We start from the raw sequence: 25,944 nt of genomic DNA, 5'->3' as shown, positions 1-25,944 counted from the left end.
CTGATATTTCGATATACATTACAGGCATAGGCTACGTTTACATTTTCATTTTTACTGCGTGATGAATAGAAGCAGCACAGCACAATGGTTCATATGTTTATTGTCTCCAAAATGACCGTTCGCAAAGACCCGCCCCCTTTAGTTACTGTTGCTATGTCCAACAAGCCACGGCGCTCTCACGCCACACCATGTTCTCACGCAGTGAAAAATATATCGCGGACCAGAGAGGACATTGACAACGCTCCAACAGACAAGGTTACTTTTGATATGAAACAAAGCCTAAACTTTCAAATTTGGCAATTTTTTTAAGAAATTTAAACAATAATAGCGTTTTGTGGCTCTTTAATGTGTCTGACAGATCACTGTCGAGCCTTCGTTAAAGCTGCTCGTGAACCGATCATCTCTTCCTTCTAGTTCATTTATAGCATCAAATAAACATGAATGAACATAAGAAGGAATGTTGTTTTAACCACGGAAAGACGTCAGTGCACTCCGTTTTTCAAGTTCAAATCCTCCCATGTTAATCTACTAAAGGCTGATTTATACTTCCGCGTCGGGTGTACGCCATAGTGTACGTCGTAGGCTACGCACGTAGGCGACGCCGTCGTGAGCATTTATACTTCTGCGTTTATGTCTGCGTTGCTCTGCAGTTACATTGCCGAAACGCTAGTTGGCGGGGACGGGTTTTAATGTTCCACTGTGTATAGATTCCTCGTGGCTGTTTTGATTTGGCTACTACAAGCAATGGCGACTGAAAGAGAGCGGATCATGATGGAGCTGGAGCTTAGCGAGTTGGAAAAACAGTACATTTTTGTGAAATTTCTGAATTTAAAAATGGCGGGCGGTGAAGAAGAACACGCCGGAAACGCGTAGGAGGAAACGCAATACTACCAAGCCGACCAATCACAGATCTTGCGGTCCGCGTCGTCGCGACGTGTAGTTACATTTTTGAGGAGCTGTGCGTCAGGGTACGGCCAAGGGTATGGCGTATGGTACACGTCTATGCGTATGCTACGCCATACCTACTGCGCGCACCCGACGCAGAAGTATAAATTGGCATTAACTCTCCTGACTGCTTTGCCACTTTTTTTTGGTTCGTTTTCTGCAGCAACTCTGAGCACTTTTCATATTCTTTATCCTGGCTGAAGCACTTTTTTCAATCTATAAGAATAATATAATCAAACTTTGTTAGCCTATAGCTTAAAGTTAAAGTATGTTAATAAGTTGAGTTATTAACTTATGTTTATTTGACAGTGATTTCACATTTCTTATGAAGGCTAAATACAAATTAAATATTAACAATAATTTATTTGTACCATTTTTATTTCTAAAATATTATATTGTTTTATAGGAGGAGGTTTCAGAGACTTGGGAAATACATTTTTCAGAAGTTTGAAGGTACAGACATTAATTGTGGGCGTTCTTGGCAGTTTTTCATGAGGCTTTTATATTGTTCATATCGATATCGGAATTATATCGTATTGACCGAAATTAAGAAATATATTGTGATATAAATTTTGCCCATATCGTCCAGCCCTACAAGAAAGAGAACTTAGTTTAATATTCACGGGACGCGCCGTCTGACATCCAGTTTTCTGTGCGCTCAGAAAACTATATATCAGAAGTTTAAACTGATATGGCTTTGAAATGCATGCAGATAATAAAAAAAGTAAACCACAGAAATTCAAAACATGACCGTGACAGTAAGGTACCAATTAACAGTTTTGTTTCTTTTTACAGTAAATCAAAATGATTTTTACAATCATTTAGAATTGGACAAAAAAATAAAAATGCAAATACATAAAAGTCAGTAACTTTTATAACAGTATTGTGAAAAGTTGTAAAAATTTACATTTATTTTACTTATATTTACATAAATATGGTGGCTGTAGAAATGGGAAAAAAAGTTGGTTTAACTTAAAAAAGCAAGTTGTAATTAGTTCGTTGTAATTACAAATTTGAGTTAATACAATGAAGAAGAATGGTTTAATAAACAGAAACTCAAAATAGTATGTTATCTTCACACATTAGTTGTCAAAGTTGATTTGACAAAGGATAAAAAGTTGCGATAACAAATCATGAAAATATTTTTTTACAGTGCACGTAAATTTTCTTGTGATATTTAAGCTGGACCAGCCCGACAGTTTTTCAGGCATTTTGAAAAAGAAATATTACGCAAAACTGCAATGGAAATAGTTTTTGCGCATTTACAGTCACCTGACTTAAAAGGCGCGGTGTGTTCAGACAAATATGAGACGAGTTGTTTATTAAATTCATAAAAGACAAAAGAATTACAGGAATACTGGATTCTAAACCTCAAAGAAATGCCACAATCAAGACCTCGGAGCAGTAATGAGGGAGAAACACCTCATATGTGCCGCTCACTGCAGTATAAGGGTCTTTCCTTGCCAATTAATGCATTAATAATAATAATGTCTAGTGCGGTGGCTGTGGTATATAAACCTACCAACGTCCGTTGCCATGACTTTTTTTTAATACTTATCGCGAGAGGAAAAAATTAATTTTTAGTCACATAACATCGGTTAATGGAAATGCCGTAATTTCGCAATAGTTTTGTATCAATATTTAGAAAAAATTTGCAAAAGTTTTGTGCAAATCTGTAATGGAAACGCGGCTACTGTTCTCAAAGTATTGAGTAGAACTATACTATAAAAAATAAAAAAAAACGAATCTTGACAGAGTTTTAGAGAAGCTGTACTGTATGCCTTTAACCTACAGTAAAACAAAGCTGCCTGCAGGGACGTTTCCAAGATAGCCAGTCACTGAATTGACTTGCATTAAAGGGATTTTGGTTCCGTCATTCAAGTAAATCATGTAGTTATAGCAAGAATCTTGGCAAAATTGTCTCAGACTTGATCTATTTTTACTACATTTCCTCTTATTTTTAGTCCATGAAATCTGTACAAATTGTGTTTAGATCGACATGCATTGCAGCCAGTGTCTGATAAATAAGGGGTTTGTTCTTCGGTAAAACCCAGCAAGGTTCCCGGCTGTGTTTCTCAGCAGGTGCCAGGACCTGCTGGGTTTTGGACTAGGTCAGCCTGGAGGACTTATCACATGGGAAAATGGGTGAGAGTGCAGTCAGCAGTGCACCATGTCATATTACAGTCTTCCCACAATCTTTTCAATTAAAGCTTGGACTGTGGAGCTTTATTTTAGGACTGCCACAGATAGAAATCTTTAGGACTAAAAAGCCTTAAAATACATACTGACAAAATAAAACGCCAGAGAATACACCCCGGTACAGGTCACAGCTTTGGTTTGGAGAGACTTCAAAATCAAAAATTGATGCTACTAAAATCTCTGAGAGCTTTTGAACCATTCATGTGCATCAGTACAGCAGCCATAAAAAGCTTTACACGTTTCATTAATGCATTAACCTTTATACTGTCCAGACTGCATAACTAGTAAAACTAGTCAACCTCAAGCACAGCTCAAGCGATATTATGGGAACAAAAGGTTACAAATGATTTTTCAAGCAATAAAATCACTCAATATGTGCTGCCATGTAAAAAAAAAATGCTCCATGAACAACAACATCCATTTACACCATTAATTTCCCTGGGCTCCTTAAAATACAACCTGCATAATTCCCAAATTTAAAGCATATTAGAGAGACAGTGTATACCCGTTGGTCCTCGTTATCCCAGAGGCAGATGAGGAAGACCTTGTAAGAGACTCTAGTTAGAGTTCAGAGGGAGTATTTAATGTCATAATTTACTTATAGATATGTGCACCCCTACAGCTGCTCGCTTAGGAGACTTCATGTCTCCTGCTGAGCTCCAGCCCCAGGGAGAGAGAGACAGACCGGGACAGTTTAGCTATGAGTCAGTATCTCTCTGCTGTGAGTCAACCTACCTCTCCTTTGATACAGATAAACTGTATACAGTAGGTTTACATTTGTGGACATGTCCCAAAATGCTATCAGGTGGGGATTTTTGTATCACCCACTATTATATCATTTTGTACTTATTTCTTTTAAGCATTTCCTTTCTGATGTTTGTCAGAGGTGCCATATTTAAAGCTGTAATGTTTTCTTCATTAAAAAAAGAAAATTATGTCATGTTCACATGGCCAGCTGAATACTTGATCTTGATAACCATCCTTATATTAACAGAAGCTGTTGCCGCGTGAAAATTTAAACTACAAATTGCCATTTTATATCATACAATTGTCTTTTTCTCACAATTATGGGTGTACTGTATATACTACTGTTCAAAAGCTTGGGGTCTTTATGATTTATGTTTTTGAAAGGGCTGCATTTATTTGATAAGAAATCCAGTAAAAACAGTAATATTGTAAATATATATTCAAATAACTAATTTATTCCTGTGATGCAAAGCTGAATTTTTTGTCACATGATCCTTCAGAAATCATTCTAATACCATGACTTGCTGCTCAAGAAATATTTCTTAATATTATTAGTGTTGAACATATTTGTGTTGCTTAATATTGTTGTGGAAACCATGGTCCATTTTTTTCAGAATTCTTTGATGAATGGAAAGTTCAAAAGAACAGCATTTCTCTGAAATATAAATATTTTGATCAATTTAATGCATCCTTGCTGAAAAAATATTAATTTGTTATTAAATTATGAATTAAAAAAATCTTACTGACCCAAACGTTTAAACTGTAGTGCATCTCAAAATAGCAAATTCATTTATTTAAACTCAATTACCTTCCATAGTTATTGGACAGTTTCTCTCATGGTTGACCGCAACGAATGAACTGGTAACAGAAAATTGTTAAAAAAAAATAATTACTGGGTGCATCTTGATTCAAATGCAGCATGAAGCTGTAAGGGATGGAAGTACAGTCCGTTCAGTATGTCTTAGTGTTGCGTACCTGATACATAATTTCCAGTGAACAAAAAAGACAGGTTGTAAAAATTTGAAATTGACACAACAGTAGGACATAATGAACAGACTGTGTGTCCGTCGCTCACAGTCCTGTTTTGATTTTCATCAAATTCTAATGAATGACTGATTTAAGCTTGTTTTAGTTGACATTCTCAAACATGGTGTCCCTCTTCAAGGTTACTGTAGTTTTAATCTTGCCAATCCCTGTCATGGATGGAGCAGAGATGCATTTACTCCCTCAGTGAGCATATTAACCCCTCAGAACAGCAGGTTTAGTGAAAGTCAGAGCTAAAACTCTGAGGCTGGATGCTTTTCCCTCTGCGCTGTCTGTCTGAATTTATGGACTCTATTCATTTCCTCTGCCGGAATTCCTTCATACAGGAAATGAATCATGGATTCTGACATATAGTCATAGGAGGGTTTCTCCAATAAGAGCAGCTACGGGTGATAAATGGAGGCGTGATTTCCCCCACAATTCGTTGCATTCTCTGTCACTGTGGGGCCGACAGATTGTGACATTGACCAGCACTGAACGGCATTTACACTTGCAGAATTTTTAACCTTTTGCCTGCATTTTGATCGTAAGACTGTTCGTAACAAGACCAAAAGGCTATTTAACTTCAGTTATTACTGTTACTCATTCTCCAACAATTCAAGACTTTGTCCACATTTCTTTCTGCATTTCTTGTCTATGCTATAATTTTTCACAGTTTGTTATCTGTCTCGCTCTTTCTCGCTCTCCTCCTCACTATCCTTCCCCGTCTCCTGTCAAGTTCCCTTAATCACAAATGGCAGGTTATTGATTTGTGGTTGGGGCATTTTTCAGAAAATAGCAATTGACTGACAGTGCATCCATGACCAAAACATCATCCTCTTTACAGAGACATGGTGTGTGTGTGTGTGTGTGTGTGTGTGTGTGTGTGTGTGTGTGTGTGTGTGTGTGTGTGTGTGTGTGTGTGTGTGTGTGTGTGTGTGTGTGTGTGATGTGTGTCAGCTAAGTGCAGGTATTATTTCTTTCTTTTTTTGATGCATTTCTCGCGTTGGGGCAAGGTTGAGGAATCAGACCTTCCCTGACTATAAGAAAATGAAACAGGCCAGCTCACGCACAATCGTGATTAATTAGCTGCCCATCATGACGGCTGTGGGTTCTAAGAATGGATGGATTGGCCATTAGAGCTGAATGGAGGAGAAAGAAGCCAGCAAGGTAAGCTGTCTGGGGCCTGACGGCTGAAGACACAGCAGGGAGACAGCACGTTTGCCCAGTAAGACTAAAGTCTATGCTATTGCCGAGCGTACACACACACACACACACACACACACACACACACACACACACACACACACACACACACACATACACACACACACACACACACACACACACACACACACACAATGCAGATTAGTTGCCCCATTTTCACAAACCATCATTTATAGAATGAATGATCAGACACAACACACAAACTCACATATTCTTTAAGTCACACAAAAAAATGATTTGATAAAAAAATACAGTAAAAAGAGTAATATTAGGAACTTTTAAAAATAACTTTATTTTATTTTATTTGACAATGTAATTTATTCCTGTGATGTCATTACTCCAGTGTCCAGTGTCACATGCTCCTTCAGAAATCATTCTATGATGATTTGTTTCTAATATCAATGTTGAAAACATTAATATTTAATAAATCATTATTTATTATATTATCTATTATATTTATTATAACATGCTGAATATTTTGTAGAAACAGTAGCCTAATCAAGTTTTTCAGGATACATTGATGAACGGAAAGGTCAACAGAACAGCATTTATTTGAAATATAAATATTTTGTAACTTTCCAAACTTTTCAACATACTTTGTACGTACAACGTATCAAATCAAGAGGTATAAAGACAGCACAAATCACACTTTAAGCAAAACATTTCAGAAAAATAATTGTGTGCATATGCCACTTGCAATTCAACAGTGAAACATTTTATGTGACTTAAGTCTCCAAAAGTGCCCAATCAACTGACTGATTAAGAAGAAAAAGATCTGAGGGTTTGGCATAGCATAATAAACATGTACCTTTGCAAATCTGTCATAATTAGCTTACCCGTGTTTGAACTCTTGTCATGAAGACCCACGCTAAGTTCCTCTGGCACAACGGTCCCCAATCATTCCTTCCGTGCGCTATTTCTCTCTCCCTCCCTCGTCCGATGTATCCCACAGTGAGCTCTGTCAGAAGAATGGGTTATTGTTATCAGCACTCTGAACCGCTAATTATTCACATCCTCACATTCACAAACAACACCTAAGCTTTATTTAAACTTTGCTTAATTGCTTCCTGCAGCTATACTGTGACTTTACAAGAGCTAGACATATGGTTGTGCTGCTAGAGACTTCCATCTTCAAATCGAACTTCAATCGAATCTTGATAGACCATATATGCATGCACGCAGTGGGACCTGACATTTCAACGCTTGAAAAGTGATTTATAGCAACCTAAAAGTTTGTTTCATCAACATTGGTTGATAAAATTGACGCTTTGTCTTACACATCCTGTGAAGAGCTTGAGTCGAGGTCACACAGTATCTCTAATTGTCAGGGTTCTGTCGTCTAGTTCATTTCTTGGTTTTGTGACAGAGCTCTGACACACCTGTTTTTTTCCATATAAGATGGACACAGCGTCCCCATAGATTTCAACGGAGAAAAGTGAAGCCCATTAGAAGCACTCACTTCCTGATGGCCAGGCGTACTGCGCAGGCTCAAACTGAGCTTGATGATGTAGATGTGTCGTGAGTCTTCTAGTAGCTGTGCCGAGAGAAATCTGAATAATTCCCTTCCGCAGAGACGGAGAGCGTGAGTATTAGCTGTCCACGAGCTAGCAGCAGGATCAACTTTATGACTCTCTATGGGCTTCTCCCTTGACTTTATGCCTCCACGTCCCCCGATTGCCTGCGAGCTTCTCCACCTATCTGTACGGTAATTTCTCGACTGTGCGACAGAAAGTCGAGTGGTTATGACGCAATGGATGGATTCCGGCGGATGGATTACCCCCTTGGTTTTTTCTCGTCTTTGTCTGAGTGTACGGTTTCGAGCGTGCTCGAGCCGTGCACTCACTTGTCTAGTCTACATGCCTTGTTATATGGGCGGGGCATGGTGTTTGGATCCCGACTTTAAACTGAAAAAAAAGATGGACGACGCCCCTTCGCTCTTTTCCAAGCCGCGAAAATCAACGCCCCGCCCTCACTCTCGCAGAATGCACTTTTTTAAGTGGCCTATGTCTGCTCCGTACCTCCGTACTGCTCAATTTGACCTATGGCTAAGCCACGCCCCCTCGAATCACTCGGACAATCCACAGTCAACATTCGGTGACAGGCGCTATGGCAGCTGTCACAGTAGGAGACATTTCACAGGAGGCAATTGATGATTTTTGGAGACAGAAAGATTGTTGCATTAGAAGGTTATATTAATAATTTTATTGTTGAGAAGGTCGATGAAAAGCTTCAGCTCCAGGCAAAAATTTACAGGTCACAGTGTAAACGTGATAAACCGCAAAAAAACTAATTAAAATAAAACACAAAGTTCCCCAGTTGTTTTGGTAGAAAGTTGTCTAAAATGTTGTGTTTCAATATGTAATTAATGGTTCATGATCAAATTAAATATGTACAGGTCTAAGTTGCATACGTTTCCGGGACAAGCCTTTTTACCATCTTTACCAAGAGTAGCCTACCTCTCCGTTAGTTTGGTGCTAGAGTATTTACATGAATCATTCAGCACAACATTGCTAACATTTGTTATCTCGGTTATTTACAGATACATTAATAATGAAGCTAAGTGACAAGACGTACAATGCAGCTAGAAGCTAACGTTAACGTTTTCTAATGTTAGGCTAACGCTAGCCTAACGTTACGTTAGAGATGTTAAAGATAATGTTCAAATACTTTCCTTAGAACAGATGTAGACATCCTTGTTTAATTTATCCACGTTTAGTTGGTGTTGTGGTCTACCGCATAACTTAAAGCTAGGGTAGGTAATCCTGTTTTTATACTGGGTGAAATGGTCCTTCCATTCTGATAGTAGTCAATACATTATGTGTTCAGAAAAGGAATGAAAAAAATCTGACCTCTGTAGCAGCTGTAGGACAGTAAAAACTAACTGACCAATCACTGCCATTCGGTGCGAATGTAAAGAACCAATCAGATGCCTTCATGTCTTGTGCCCGAGCACCACTGCGTGCACAACAGTGATGCGCGGGTCAATGTATAAACAACCCGCACCCGACCAACGTTTTCAACTAACCCGCCCGCAACTCGGACCGCAAAAAAAAAGAAAGAAAATATTGTACCCGACCGGCTTCCTGACCCGCGTTTGTTTAAAGTAGCCTAGCTAGTAAATGCTCATCGCGTCATGGGCCATAGACGGAGGAACTAGGGGTGCGCATTTTTCTGAATGCTGTATGATATAGCCTAGTGTTTTGTAATAAAGGCTTGATTTATTCATTTATTTCGTTTCATTTTCTTAACAATTAAGATGCTGCATGTGTTTATCCAGCCTAATCGAAGTGTGCGTCTCTCCCCTGACTTTCCCAACAAAAATCCCGCCCCCTCTCAAAAAAATCCCAGTGCTAACGGTAGCTTCTCTGTCGGTGTAAGCCAGTTGCGTTACAGGTCGTAGGTACATGCAGCTGACTCCAAATGTGGATGCGCGTTCATGTTTGTGGGGGGGGGGGGGCGTAGCTTTGGACGGAGCACTGACAGGAGGGGGCGGAGCTTAGAAGAGGTGCCACTTTCAAATCTGGCTAGCTCTGCAACATTACCTACCCTAGCTTTAATCCAGAGCAGACACTTATCTCGGTTGAGATGTAGCTTTGGAAAAGGGTAAAAAATACACACCGTCGCCCAGCCTCTCGGGATACCTAGTGTCAGAGTTGCATGTACCCCATGCACACCGTTTGACCATTTTAAACTTAAAATGACAAGAAAAAACATATAAAAACGAATGAAAACTGACTAACTGTAATGCATTTCAATGGACGTGGAAGCAGAGAATGTCCGAGTGTATTGGGTTAGCTATGTGCACTGTGATTGGCTCATCGAATTTGGGGGCGTGGCTTAGCTATAGGTCAAATTTGATGTCTGTTGATTGCAGTACGACAACAAGGCTTGTTAAAATAAAGTAAATACAATCTTCTCAGTCCTCCGAAGATCCCAAAAAAAGATCCGTTGGTGTTTCAGTGACTACTCCGCTCAGATAACCTGTCAATCACAGCTGTCAATCATGACGTTACACCATCGTTTTTATAGCATCACGTAAGTAACTAACTAACTACAAATAAACTTATTTTAAAAACAGACACTTGTCTTGAACTTACATCAGCGTGATAAAAACCAGCAAATGACAGAAACCACCTTTGGAAAAAATATATTTGAGGTGTAATTTAGGCTATGTTTACACGGAAACGATCTGAAGAGAAAACGCAAAAGTGGCGTTGCGTTATCACGTTTTATTCTGCGTTTAATCAAGCGTAATGGGGGGGGGGGGGGGTGAAAATCGTGACGCAAAAGTGTGTGAAATTCGATGTAGTATGCACTCCAGGCGGCTAGGTGGCAATGTGAAGCACTGAAAGTGAAAGAGACGCTGACACAGTTTTTTATGTTTAATACGGTAAAGCTGCTGCTTTAACCCTCGGTGCTCTTCGCGTGTCGCTCAAAAATGACAGAATTGTTTATTTTTTTTTGTCAATGAAATAATTTTTTTGTTTGATAATGTTTTGTTATTTTCCTGTACTGGCGCATGCCTGTGACGTAAACGCGTACGCGACGCCTTCACTATCTAGCAGACTTTTGCGTTTTTACCCTTTAGACGGGAACGCGATGGTGGAGCGTTTTTATGCTTTCATGTTGTCATGGTTTGTGTCAACACGTGGCTTATGAGTGTTTTCATTAGCTGCGTGTTCATGTCTCGTTTTGTGTGAGCACATGGCTGGTGATTGGTTTTACTGGCCATGTGCTTGTGTTCTAGTCCTGTTTGTTGTGAACACATGGCTTGTCATGTATGTTTCCTTGTGCCATGTGCTCTCCTGTCAATTGTCTAACCCCACCCACCTTGTTACCTGATTATTGATTAATTTGCCCCACCTGTCCTCCCTCGTTACCTGCTTTGTTTGCTCTCCCTATTTATTCTCCCTGGCTGCATTACAATTTGCCTACTTATACTATGCCCTAAAAGTATGTACTATTTTTGGGAAGAAAAAGTATACACTTTTGAGTGTGTAGCAAAAGAGTAAGCAAGCTTTGGGACATACTACTTCCTCATCTTTAACGGACAGATCTGTCGCGTGCATCCTGTCAGTAAACTGCCCTGTCAATCATCTTGTCACAGTTAAAATCCTCCATTCAATCTAATTTAATTTCCTACCGCTTCGGAGAGAAATGTAGTAGCACGTTCATCTGCCAGTCGCTGGTCTTTCATGCGGAGACTCCTCGTGTTTGCAATTTGAATGTAATGATGCATTTAAAAGTTAATGGCTAAACGTGTCTTTACAAAAGTTCACAATGCTGCTGCAGATGCAATATCATGTAGACAACATTGAATAAATACATTTTCGTCAGGTTAGATACTGATAATTAATCACTCAAGCCCCTAAACTCTCTCTCCATGTCTGTAGTTTTTTTTTTTTTTACACTTTTCACTCGTCCAACGCACGATGGGTTGTGGGCAATATTAGCCGCTAGCGTCCGCACTGATCTGCACTTCGGATTCTGACCGGAAAAAGTAGACCATCCGGGTATCTTTGGAACACTCATTTCAACATACTACGATTTAGGACGTACTAATTCTACTTTCGAATACTATTTAGGACAGATAGTATGCGAATTGGGACGCAGCCCCTGTGTTTGCAGTCATGTGCTGGTTTGTTTTCATCTGTACGTGGTATACCGTGTGTTTCCCTGCTGTCAAGTCAAGGTAAAGTCTGTCTGGGTTTCCCCCCTGGGGGTAGTTTTTGTTGTATTTTTATTATCATTAAAAGCCCTTCAACTCCTGCACTTGAGTCCTCGCTCCTTTCACCACCTCCCACCCTGACACCAATGGCATCATCATACTTATGCTTTCCTGTTACACCACATGACAATGGTTTATGATTTTGTGGACAGGTTACATTTGCAAGTCCACCTCTGCTGCTGTCTGTCAGTCAGCGTCCAGCTTGTTACTGGATAGGATGCTCTGGATGTGCGTTTTGTCATTTTATCAAGAGGGAAACATCCCCTCTACTAATTGCATGTCCCTACGAGTGTTAGTTTAGTACTATACATACACTATTAAAGTTTGGTTAAAGTAAAAAAAAATTTAGTAGCATAGTTACTTATAGTTAGCAGAATGTCTAAAGTAGACCATTGAAATAAAGTGCTATAGTTTTTATAAACATTTTGAAAAGCTTTATATTTGTTATTTTAAGTTTTCAATGTTATTTGTTATTTTCATTAGTTTTTAATACTATTTATAGGTTTCATTTCAGTTTTAGGTTTTATTTATTTCCAGTTAGTAATTTTTAGCACTTAAATATATATTAATAACCTAAATTAATTTTAAGTTAGTTGCCAAGGCAGCGTTTCTAATTCTCGTTTAATTTTTCAGTTCAAGCTAATACTGTATGTACTTTTTTATATCAACTTTATTCCAATAAACACATTTTTTGAATAGTTTTATTTTTTTATATTTAGTTATTTATATCTTATATTTAGGTCACAATGAACAAAAAAAAAGAGATTTCTTTTGAAACAATTTTCACTGAGAAATTGCTAGTAAGTTTCACAAATAATTACAAAGAAATAGCAATAAACACTAAATGTGAAATTTTCGTAGAAAGGCTGAAATAGTATTTTCTTGTTAAACTTTCTCCAATGATGTGTTTCATTTACAATTTAGAAAAATAATTTTTACAGTGCATACTTGCCCTCCTCACCAGGTTTAACTTTGTCACATCAAGATTAGGGGTGGGTATTGGCAAGGACTTCACGATACGATACGCATCACGATACATGGATCACGATACATGGATCACGATACAATTTCATCACGATACATCACGATACGATAAATATTGCGATATTCCACACAGTTAACTAAAAATGTTACGGTGTGACTGCCATCTGAGTAGTCTTACATCAGATCACATTGATAAATCAGCAGAAGAATTGAGTCAAAACAATATACTACAAAATTTCCTTTCCAATTTATTTTTTAGCTGCCATAACAAAATAGACTTGAACTTTTAACAATGGACACATTTTTAACAATGGACACATTAAAAACGTTAAAATAAAGTGCATTAAATATTTAAAACTAAATTAAAGTGTAGTGCACAGTGTTCTCTTTCAACATCATTTCTGCATGACGTCTGACGAGGTGCGTTCGTAAATTAGTTGTGTTATCTGAATATTTGATAGCAGCGTGACAAAGCTTGCATATTGCGTTTATTTTATCCAAGTCCAATCTCCCTGGTTTGTTTTTAAAACCGAAGTGCACCCACACATCGGCTTTATATTGCGAAGGGGCCGAAGCAATTTTGTCGGCTGAGTCTGCCATGTCGCTTGCAGCTTTCACTACTGAAATTGGCGCTCTATGGTGCCCGCCCACGGCCACACCCAGGACAGCAAGTTGAAGGAAACTAAAGCCGCCATACTGCGACATCTACAGGAACGGAGGTTGTAGTTCACCAGGTCACACCCCGTTTAAAACGTTATTTAAATTATTATTATTTTTTGTTTGTTTAACATCGATTTTTTAAGCTGGAAATCGATGTTGTATATCATGAATATAAAAATCGCGATATATTGCTGTATCGATTTTTTTAGCACACCCCTAATCAAGATGCATTTCTACTTCCCTTATTTTTTCTTGCGCCTTTCACCCTTCGTGCCTTATGTCAGACTGTAAAACATTCCTTAAAACATTTTAGTTCACAATGTAAGGCCCCTTTAAACCACCCTCACACATACACTCAAGCGTACACAAATACAAACACATGAACACAAAGATATTTTGAGAGTGCCATCTGCGATCGTGCCAACACAGACTGAAGTTCCTGTAGATGTCTCTCTTGTTGATCAATCCTTAATTATTCCCTCGACTCCTCTTCTGGCTCACTGCCCTTCAGTCCCACACTCTTAATTACTTTTTTTTAAAAGAGAAACAAACAGTTATTCAAAGATCTTCACTCCCTTTATTTATGGAGGAATACCTTTGGGAGGAAGAGTGGGGCAAGAGGGAAGTTAATAAGTGCTCATCCTTCTCTTTTTTTGCCAGATAAATGAATTGTTAAACAAAGCACCTCCCCAAATTTGCAGCCTGACAGCAGGCACAGTCCCAGAAGGCATTGCAGCATCAGTGGATTTTTGTCTGAGCACCGTGATTGGTTAGGTCTCAGGCTCCAGTGTGGCCGTGAGGCACAATCGGACGCGGCACGGTTGGAATCTCTTGGCCCGGTCGATGGGGCTTTATTTAATGGCTGCTGCTGTTTCCTGTTTGTACACGATAGTGTTGAATGAATTAGATTTGTGGCCTCTGCGGCTCACAGATCATCCATGAATAAATATTACAGCATATATTTATGACGTATTGATTTGTCTCCGTGCTCAGACGGAGAGCTGATTATGTACAGCGGGCGGTTTGTGAGTCGAGGGAGTGTGCCGTGCCGTGCGCCGTTCTGCTTTCCTCTGGAGGAGAACGGTATACCTATTAGCTGAAGTCAGTGTGACTTTGGTTGTAGGTCATCTCTCATTAATATGAGGTGATTTCAACAAGCCACCTCTTATGTCTCAGATGACCACACTAATTAAAACAGTCTCTCATTTTCTCTCCCTCACAGCTCTTTCTCCCTTTCTAATAGCCCATCTCTTACAAACTCTTTTACAGTCCTTTTCCTTAATGCTCATTACTTACATTCCATTAAAAAACCCAGTTAGGAGAACTTTACCAGGAGGAACACCTAATAGGTTTTTAACATACATGCTGTATAAGAACTGTTTAAAACTCCCAAGATGCTGGAATAATAATAGTTATACCTTTCCCTAATGTTTTCTATGTTAGCGTGCTTCCGAGAACAAATGACCTCCGAGAACAAATCCAGTCAGATCCTTGGTCCGCTTCCACATTTAAACTGCAGGGTTGTGCGGCTCTCAAAACGTATTCAATTCCAATTCAGTTCTTGAATCTGAACTGGCAACTACCAACCAAGTAGAATTGAAATTGAAAGTGAATTCAGGAAGTAAAATAAATCAACAAATAAATTCATATAACCATTAAGTCATGTAATAAATTCATATAACCATCATGTAATTTTATTTATTTATTTTTAAAGGAGTTTGCCAAGACAAAATTTGAATGTCAGTTTAAAAACCTTGCTTAAAAGTTAAAACATTTAAAATGTTTTGATGGGAAAACTTAATAGTCTTCATACAGCTGAATTAAGTCTTTTGTTCTAGTACAGCAAACTTTCTCTGAACATTCCCCTCTGTTTTCTGTGCAAAACAGATTATTAATTGCTTCTTGATTTCAGACCATCATTTCTTTAGTATTGCAGATTGTACACTGATCAGCCAATTGCTCAAGATTAACAAAACATTTTTTTATTTACATGCATAATATCTGCAACAGTTTGGGGCCCCCAAGTGGTCAGAGACCCCTGGCCACTGTGCCCCATTGGATTGTGTGCATGTTTGTTTCCCTATGATGTCTAAAGTGCCCAATGTGTAGCAATGTTAATGAAAATAAATGTGTGCATAGAGAGGGGGCGTGGAACAGATCGATAGGTTAGCATCACCAGCAGGGAAGGGGGTGATTATTGCTGATCGGGACCCACAGGAGATCAATGACTCTCACTCCGAGGCTTATCCTCTGATGGATCCTCTTTTGCATTCAATTTGTCCACAGAGAATTGGGCTATGAGACATGTTTATTTAATCTCATACTGATGGCACATGTCTCTTTTGATAGTTCACCCAAAAATGAAAATTCTGTCATCATTTACTAACCCTCATGTTGCTCCAAACTTGTATGAAAAAAAAAATGTGGCCATACAATGAAAGTCAGCATGGTCCAATGTATAACTTACATTCCTGGCATCAAATGGAATTGAATGAATAATGACAGTAATGTAAGAATCCCATTGGCATTGGTCGAGCCAGTGTTGTATGTCGGGCTATTTCAACAGAAAACAACACTTCACCAAGTTCATTCTAATGAACATCCACTGTAATGTAATTAACAGAGCAGCCCCACGTTTTCATATCTGATGCAGTTAATGGATCAATGACTAAGATTACTCTAAGATAGATAGATAGATAGATAGATAGATAGATAGATAGATAGATAGATAGATAGATAGATAGATAGATAGATAGATAGATAGATAGATAGATAGATAGATAGATAGAGAGAGAGAGAGAGAGAGAGAGAGAGAGAGAGCGAGAGAGAGAGAGAGAGAGAGAGAGAGAGAGAGCGAGAGAGAGCGAGAGAGAGAGAGAGAGAGAGAGAGAGAGAGAGAGACTATCTGCCTGCACACAGTGATTCTTTCAAGTACACTTGACATTTCATGTGTTGCCAGGCACAGTGGGCTGCATCTGTTCCCTTTGCATTATTGTTTTCAGAAAGCACTGACTCCTGCCATGATACTAACATAATCTTCTAATAACAAACAAGGCAACAGAGTTCCGCTAGTGTTTACTTCAGTCCATACTATTCATAGAAGCCCTTTGAACAGTGCCTGTGACCAACAGCCTTCACACAGAAGGAAGTTCTGTCATACTGTTCCAATAAAGCAGGTAATTCACTGTGGTTGTTGATTATTCTTGTGAATTGTATTTACATGCTACTGGTCAAAGCACCCAGCCAGCACTCTTTCAGAATCAGGGACCGGATTCATTACACAGAATATGAAAAAAAACTCCTTTTTACTATTATTTTCTTCTCCTTCTATAACTATTACTAAAGAAAAAAATGTTGGCCAGGTCTTGGTTCCAGATCTGATGAAGGCATTTGATTTATTTTGACAAAAAATTATGAAGTCGAAAAATTGTTAACACTTTACAATAAGGTCTCAATTGTTAATATTAGTTAATGCATTAACTAACATGAACAAACAATGAACAATATGTTTACAGCATTTATTAACCTTTAAGTTCATAAGTTCAAAGTGCATTAATGTTAACAGATACAACATTCAACCTTAAAAAATGTATTAGTAAATATTAAACTAAACACTAACTATGGTTAATAAATGCTGTCGAAGAATTGTTCACTGTTAGTCAATGTTAGCTAATGTAGTTACAGTAACTAATGTTAAAGGGATAGTTCACTTTGAAATTAAATTTTGGTATGTTTTAGCTTACCTCAAGGGCATCCAAGATGTAGGTGTCTTTGTTTCCGCAGTACCCTATATACCCTATAATGAGTCGTTCATGAAGCATTATAGGACTGACAGACAAGAACGGTTTGATCTAAAAATATCAAAATTGAAACTACTGCGGAAACAAAGACACCTACATCTTGGTGAGGTAAGCTAAAACATACCAAAATTTAATATCAAAGTGAATTATCCCTTTAACAAATGAACCTCAATGTGCTACCAAAAAATGAAAAGTGAAACATGCATAGAGTAATCGTTCACAATAAGATAAAATAACATGTATTTTTAAAAAAAAATGAAAAAAGGGGAACTTTTGCAATAAAAAGAGACTTCTTAATAATATTTTTCTTCTTTTGTCTTCCTGTCTTTCCTCTTACTGGTTAAACTTGACATGCATGTATTGGCATGGTTGTAACAACTAATCCTCAAGAGGGTGATAGAGTTACATTTAGATGTCGCTGACATTAAATGGATGTGATATTATTCAAGTAAATTGCTATAAACAATGACTTTAACTGATTTGCTCAACAATATTCTATTCAATCTGTTGCTCCAGTACAGTATTTATTTTTGGGTGAACTAACCCTTTAAATAATATTTGAGACCATTCTTAAGAAATTCTTATACAATTTGTCCAACTTTCTTCATTTTTGATTTTTATGAAGCCAGCATCAAGAACCTGAAGTGATGATTGAGGTGACAAGTCATTGACTGATTCACTAACATTGCACAATAAATTTGGCTGACTGACACAAAAAGTTCATTCTGACCCTTTAATCTGATTGGTCAATACATTTTCCTAAAAGTGGTGGTTGATGTCCCCCACACCCCTGGTTTCTGGATTTTGATACCTGTGTCCTCATGCCTACAGTTGAATCCCAGTCATACAGATATTCAGTGCAACAGCACCATTGCTCGTGTGATATTTCTTAATTGAAGCAAACATATCATGCTCATTTCCATTCTCCTTCATTACATGGGAAACAGATGAGGCTGTGCCAGGTCTTGAGTGGGACGAGTGAATCCTTGAGTGTTAATGAGCACACACCTAATGACATGGCGATGACACCCCCAGTGGGCTTTAATTGGGGACATACAGATTAACAATCACAGTAGAAACCAAAGGTGTGTAAACTGTGTACGTGAGGATTGAGAGGCTCTGTCATGCGTCCAACACCCACTAGAAACCAATTCTCATTTTCACTTATGCAGAGTTAATTAGTCTCCACAGTGAGAGTAATGGGATAAATGCATGCGCATCGAGGAGAAAGAGAGCGAGCGACAGAGAGAAGACAAAAGACAAGAGAGAGCGAGAGAAGGATTGTGTTTCCGTGACAGCTCGGTGTGGAGGACTGAAAAAGATCATTTGGTATGAGTGAGTGCCATCACCAATTACTCCTTATTGCTTTTAGAGGACAGAGAGTAGGAGGCCGTAAATGAAATTCACGTGGCATGATGGCCGTTTTTATAAGACCGCCGAAGTGAAGGTCACTGTGTTCAAGTCTGAATTAAATTTTGATTGATTTATTTACCGATAGGGTGTGGGCTTTCATTTTCCTCGCCGGGGTCATTGGAGATGAGCACGATTTGTCTCTGTGTTCAACAATATCCACACCGCTTAATACGGATCAGGATTTCATATTTCAAACGTGTGTCAAAATGTGAAAGTTCCTCATTCAATTCCCTCATGTTTTCAACTTTTCAACTCAGTTTACAACTTACTAAGGCTATGTTCTCACAGCAGCAGAATACAGTTGTCAGTCCTGTTTTACAGCACTAAATACAGTTGGCTTGCTGCAGAAGTCAGTGTTACAGGTGTTACACAGTGTTCGACCGTAAACGGATTACACTACTTGCACATCATGCTCCACCACGCCCCAACTCTCATTTAGCTTTTTTTAATAGAAAAAAAAAACGTTTAGTCTGCTCTGCTCCATAAAGCACGAGTCGCTGCACAGTGCAGCAGGTGGAGTCAGATTTCCCTCATCACATGGCAAGAGTAAGGAAAGATTACTGACAAGACGATGGTGGAGAATTTGGTGTGCGACAGATCCTGAGCGTCATTGACAAATATCTTATCTTGTAAAATGTGCGGTCAGTGTCGTCGCTCCCTATACACAGAGTATGTGTGATTGGGAATTCGAAAGTTAAAGTGAAAAGCATATTGATAGTAGCCCCCTCATGCCCACAAATTATATACAACCAGTGTTCTTGGTAATACCGGTGTAAGTTTATTTACCGGTGTGAAAATAACCGTGAAATCCCTATAACAGTTAGGTAAGTTTACGGACACATGGTTTGGTTATAAATGGGAGTGACTCTGCATTCTATAACTCAAACTGAACATTTAAATGGATAGTTCACACAAAAATTAAAATTCTGTACATTTAAGGGTGAATACACCAGCAATTTGAGAGCGAGTTTGGTTAGCATGTCATGTGTGAATGTAAACACATTGTCTCATATTAATGCTGCTTTAAATCGTTTTACTGTCAAAAAGACTAAACAAACAAAATGGACTTGATTTGGAGAGCTAGGTATCTCTCCCATAAACCTCCTCTTGTCTGCAGGCTTCTTATTACATTGAGATAAGCACCAAGGGAGTATGTACACTTTCAGTTTTATTGACCCATAAAGGCAAACTGACGGTCATTTCAGCTTAAGTTGTTACAAGTAAGTAGCTTAAAGGGAACTTGTATACTGGGGAGATGTAACTGTACATTTCATTCTCTCACAATGAGTCATTGCCTCTCTGTTTTATCTCTGTGAGGCCTGACAATGATCCATACAACACTCACAAACAGCCATTACACAAATCCAGCATCTGCTCCCTGGGGTTCTCTCAGGAGGGTGCTGAGGTGGATACAAATTCACAGTGTATTTTGTAACTGTTATCCTGTAGGTTTTAGGGTCAGACAGTTCTCTGAAACGGCAAAAGTTTCTGTACTTCTGAATGGATATAAATAGTGAGGGTTGCTGAACTTTTTGTAGAAGCATTTGTGTCTGAAATAAGGTAAATTTAGCCATTTACAATAACTTTTCGTCTTAAGCAAGAACACATGGTGAAAATATGGAAAATTTAGACATAAATATGGAAATATTATATAATAATAAAGACATTTACATTGTTATGAAAAAAAACCGATCTATTTCTGTTCATCAAAGAATCCTGAAAAGTGTATCACAAAATAAAAAAAATACTAAGCATTACAACTGATTCCAACACTGATATAAATAAATGTTTCTTAAGCATCAAATCACATTGCTCTCTTGGTGAGCATAACAGACTTCTTTCAAAAATATTTACATTTTTTTTCATCTCTATCTTTAAAAAGGCTAACATCTCAGAGTCTGCATGGATACATGCCTCCCTTAAACAAGGTGCCATTGATTAATACCTTACTGACAAGATAAGTGCCTTTACTTTACAATTTTCACCTGACGGTTGATACTTTTCAATATATTTAGATTGAATGAAGCACTAAAGTCATTTACGAATCAGAAAATCATTAAGACGTATTGAGCTACTGTAGTAAACAACCACCTAACAACCCGAGCAGCCACATACTGTAGCACCATGGTACAAACAGCATCTACACAGCCACAACTCACAACAATCTTCAGGTACCATCGTGGCAATGACTTTCACACAGGTAAACGTCACTGTTAATAAATAAATGTAATACAAAAGGTGACATATTATGCCCCTTTTCACAGGATGTAATATAAATCTTTGGTGTCCCCAGAATGTGTCTGTCAAATTTTAGCTCAAAATACCCCCCAGATCATTTATTATAGCTTGTCAAATTTGCCCCTTGGGTGAAGAAAATCCTGTTTTTGTGTGTGTCACTTTAAATGCAAATGAGCTACTGCTTTCCCACTCCCGTTCAGAAGATGGCAGATCCTTTACACGGACTTCGGATACTCGGCAATAACAAATCGGCAAATCTCAGTCATCCTGAATCTCAGAAATAACAGTAGCAAGGTGCAGGAGAGTCATTTACTGTATCTAATTGTTGTGGAGTTACATTGATTAATCTCATCAACTTTCATGTACCATCATGTTTAACTTTTACACAGGTTGACACAGTTCCCTGAGGAATTTATAAGACAGCTGTGACATTTTTTGGTCATGTAGTGTTCTGTGCTCATCTGTGCAGCCAATGACAGAACAGTTTGTATACTTTGCTCTAACTTTTGCCATTGCGTTAGAACTGGTTACACTGGTGGCCAAATAGCGGCACAGTAGGTGGAAACATGCAGATTATGGGGCGGTTATATTATAATAAGATCTCCTTCCTACGTCAAAAGGGGAGCGAAATCTGATTGGATTATTTTTGACATGTATGCTTGCAGAGAAAAGCTTACCAAAACAAAGTTTGGTAGATGCACTGGGGACCCGATTATAGCACTTAAACACGGAAAAAGTCAGATTTTCATGATATGTCCCCTTTAAGAGAAAATTTCAATGTCGTTTATATACTGACATTACACATTTGTGCTTGAGCAGATGTTTGCCTGTGTGTGCATGACGAAAGAGTGACAATGGATGAACTGTGGAAATGGATGAACTTCTCCTGGGAAGTGTGTGTCAGCTCATTGTGCTGTAGAGTGTAATGGCTTTTCTGCACATTGTCAGAGGAGTTTTAAGACTTGCTGAACTGATGTCACTAATCTGAGGGAGAAAAGACTTGATGTGAAGAGGGAATTTCAAGGAGACTTGGTAAAAGAGACACTTTCTTTTTCGTTTTGGGCTTTTGCCACTTTTTATTGAAATGACAGTCATCATGGGGTTTACAACACCAGCACACAATGCAGGCCAGAATCAAACCTGCCTTTTATGAGGTTTTACGCATGCACAGTAAGGTAAATTTAGTGTGGATAAGAAACATTTGGAAAAAGCTAGAGTGGACGGACAACGTTTTGAAACGAAAACGCAGTTTTAAATTGTATCCGGGGTTAAATGTAGACTTAGCCTTTGTCTTCCACATGAGCTTCACCACTCAACAGTCCTGCTACACCACATATCTGACAAAAACATTACATAATCATTCCAATTACATTGTGTAGGCCACTGGTTTTCAAACTTTCCCAAGCCAAATATGTATTATCAAATCAGAATACTGATATACCATCTCATCACAACAAGGTTCCCTCTTATTCAGCATCGAGCAAACTGGCATCTCTTTGAGTGCAACCTTGTGGACTGTATGAGTCACATAATGCCATATTTTGATTATTATCCTGTAATATTCCTGTAGTGAAGATCAATTATGCTGATACAAGACCCTTCTTGGGTCCTTTGACCTTTGGGGATCTGTGGAAAGATGCTGCAATGTGCAGCATATACAAACACATAGGCCAACATAATAGACAATAATAAAATTTAGAAAAAATGTAAATATAATTTCAGGTGGCCTTCTTTCAGACTAGTTACGTTATCAATGTCTTGCTTAAATTGGAGAGCTGAATGCATTTCAAAAGTAGGCCACTCTTAAAGCTTGCACGTAATGAAATGAAGCATATAATTGCCACTCACAGACTTTAACAGCAAACAGAATATAACAGAATAATATATAGTTATTTTTGCTGCTCTTTTTTTTTTTTTGCTGTCTAACATAAATGCATCTTGAATTAGCGAATGAATTATTTGTGAATTATTTATAATATATAATATAAATGTATAATAAAATTTTAAATAGAGCAGAATGTGAAAAATAATAGAAAAAGTTTACAAAAGAATGATCATATAATATATATTATATTGTATACGGTGTTGTGTTAGCAAATAACATGACAAGTTAATTACTAAGTTAATAACTATAGTTATAATGTTATAATCATATTTGCAACGGAAGTAAATCAATCAATCAAAACTGATGTTATAATAATATTTGCAACGGAGGTGAATCAATCAATCAATCAAAACTAACTTTAGCAGGACAATAACTTTATTCTAGAGCTGCTGTAAAGCTAAAACAATCTATGTTACTGTAATTTCCTATTATCACTGTAAAGCTGCTTTGAAACAATCTATATTGTTAAAAGCGTTATATAAATGAAGGTGACTTCATGATACAATATATTGTGTGTGTGTGTGTGTGTGTGTGTAATATATATATATATATATATATATATATATTTTTATATATATATACATACTATACATAATAAATAATAATAGATATAAAAGGCTAAAATGTCCTAATTCTGCAGATGGGCAGTCTCATGTGTTCCTATTCTCACAAACAGGACTCATGTACAGTGACAGAGACTGAGTAATAAGCGGTGTGGTGGCCTTTTAAAGTGTCTGCTGATGATTTAGGATCATTCTGAGGAAAGGAAGGCACTCTGCTCTCTTTAAGGCCACGACCTGTCACAACACACATTCTCACTCTGTGCTGAGACACACACTACGCAAAGATATGCATACTCTTAAACATTTGCACACGCTGCAATGGGAGCGGCAGACAGGCTAGGGAGAGTGGAAACGGGGGTAGAAATCCATAACCACACTTGCACTGGTCCGTTTGTGCCGTCGCTCCGCATTCATCTGCAGTCAAAAGAGAACCGGAACACCTTTGATCCCCTCGTCCACTGAGCACAACGCTTAATTGCACTGGTGGGAGTGAGAGAAATCGAACAAAAAGTACACGTACACACACACGCGTGGGCGTTCGTGCCCTCGGTCGACACCAAGATGATGTGTGCGTGTGTTGGAGATGAGGGGTGACAAGACAGGAAAGCAATAAGATATATAATTGATTCTAAGCCACTCAGGATCTCAAAAGTCAGATATAGAACACATGCACACACAACTTACAGTAATCACCACACACACACACACCTGTCGTGAATTCCCAATAGAGTCCCTGGCCTCCTATTGAACGGCTGTGTGTTTACAGAGAAAGGCTTCCCATTGGTTTTCAGATCAATGGCATTATATTTCTTATAAAGGAGGGATGAGAGGATATGTCTGTGGAGGAAAAGCGAACCAGTGAATGAGGGATGAAGGAGCAGAGAGGCATGAGAGAACATATAAGGTGAGGAAATATCCCACGTATGCACGTTGAGTGCAAGACAAGAAAGTATTGATTTATCTTCCTCTCTTCACTTTCCTTTCTATCTCCTTTCAGTCAACACTTTTTTCCTTTTCTCATTATGTTTCCATTTTTCATCTTTTCTGACAATTCTGTCATCGTTTACTCACCCTCACAGCGATTCAGCCTCTAGAAGGCGGCAATGGCAACAACATCAAAAAAGAAAATTACAATTTGACTAATTTTGAATCTTTAATAATAATAATAAGCCTAATAAACTTTATTTTCTATAGCGCCTTTAAAAGTAGCATCTCAAAACACTTCACAAGAATGAGATCCAATAAAACAATTTAAAAAATATTTTTTAAAATCATATTTAAAATCTATTTTGCACTGATGACAAAATAGATGTCATAGAAATAGATTTGCACTTGGCTGTTTGGCATATGAGGTCCAATAATGTTGAATCAAAATTGTAACTGCAAGAGTTACATAACACAACATAATGCAACATTTTACTTTTTATAGGCAGAACATTTTTGCTAGCACTTTATTTCAATGGTCCACTTTAGACATTCTACTAACTTTAAGTAAGTTTGCAACTATGTCAACTAACTCTAATTACAGTATTAGTAGACTGTTTGCTTAATATCTGTTAACACTTTATTTTGATGCTCCCCCAACAAACATTCTCCTGACTAGGAGTAACTCCGCAAGAACATGTCAACTTAAGGCTGGAATACATTACACAACTTTTGCTAAGCTTTTTGCCCCGTTTTCAGATTTACGAGTCGTCGACAATTGTTGCTGAAAGTCTGCGCCAGTCAGCAGATTTTGGGCAGTTGACGTTGAAAGATTTCACAACAAAACCACGTAAAGTATGATGGGCACAGACTCCGATTTTTAGCTTCAGATTATGATTTCACCCAGTCGGAGGATATCAAAATATATTTGATATTTTGGGCTGATTTTATCAGTGTGTGAAGCGTCACTACTGAAACCAAAGCTTTACTCTATCTACCACTGAACACAAATAAAATAACATTACAAAAGTAAATTAACAGAACATGTATAACAAATTAGTCTCGGCACAACTGACTACACCACATGAGGGTGAGTAAATGATGACAGAACTTTTGGGTGAACTATCCCTTTAAGTAAAGCTTTAGTGTTTATTTTATAGATACTGTAGAGGACAGCATAATAGCCCCTGTAACACAAAGGAACTGTCCTCCTGAAAAACCAAGAGGAGCTACACTGACAGAAGAACAAAAGGAAGAGACGAATAGGATGGAAACAATGGTATGATAACTGCCCTGGCTTTAAAAAAATTGAAAGACTAGAGCCAATTTTTGGGGAGCAATCAGAGGTAGCAGAGCCAAAACATGACAGAATCTTACAGAAAGAGAGAACGAGAAGACAAACAGGAACGGTAAAATACATTTTTAAAGATAAATGGAATGAGGGAGATAGGGACTTGTGAAACCATAGACAAATATATATGAAAGACCGCAAAAAAAACAGTTGTTCCCAATATGACAACTATACTACGAAAGAAAGAAAGAAAGAAAGAAAGAAAGAAAGAAAGAAAGAAAGAAAGAAAGAAAGAAAGAAAGAAAGAAAGAAAGAAA

At 38.0% G+C, this 25,944-nt stretch overlaps 1 long non-coding RNA gene across 1 annotated transcript in view; it reads right to left on the bottom strand.

Annotated features, from left to right (window-relative positions):
- Window positions 1–25,944, bottom strand: part of LOC306994877 — a 67,938-nt gene that overhangs the window by 28,862 nt on the left and 13,132 nt on the right. Inside the window, exon 3 of the long non-coding RNA XR_013796754.1 lies at window positions 6,978–7,099. This is a non-coding gene — a long non-coding RNA (uncharacterized lncRNA). The remainder of the gene's footprint in view (window positions 1–6,977; window positions 7,100–25,944) is intronic.

Source organism: Phoxinus phoxinus (genome assembly GCF_949152265.1).
Source record: "Phoxinus phoxinus genome assembly, chromosome: 1".
Taxonomy (NCBI): Eukaryota; Metazoa; Chordata; class Actinopteri; order Cypriniformes; family Leuciscidae; genus Phoxinus; species Phoxinus phoxinus.
Note: the sequence above shows the minus strand (reverse complement) of the source record. Positions and strands in the feature narration are given on the sequence as shown.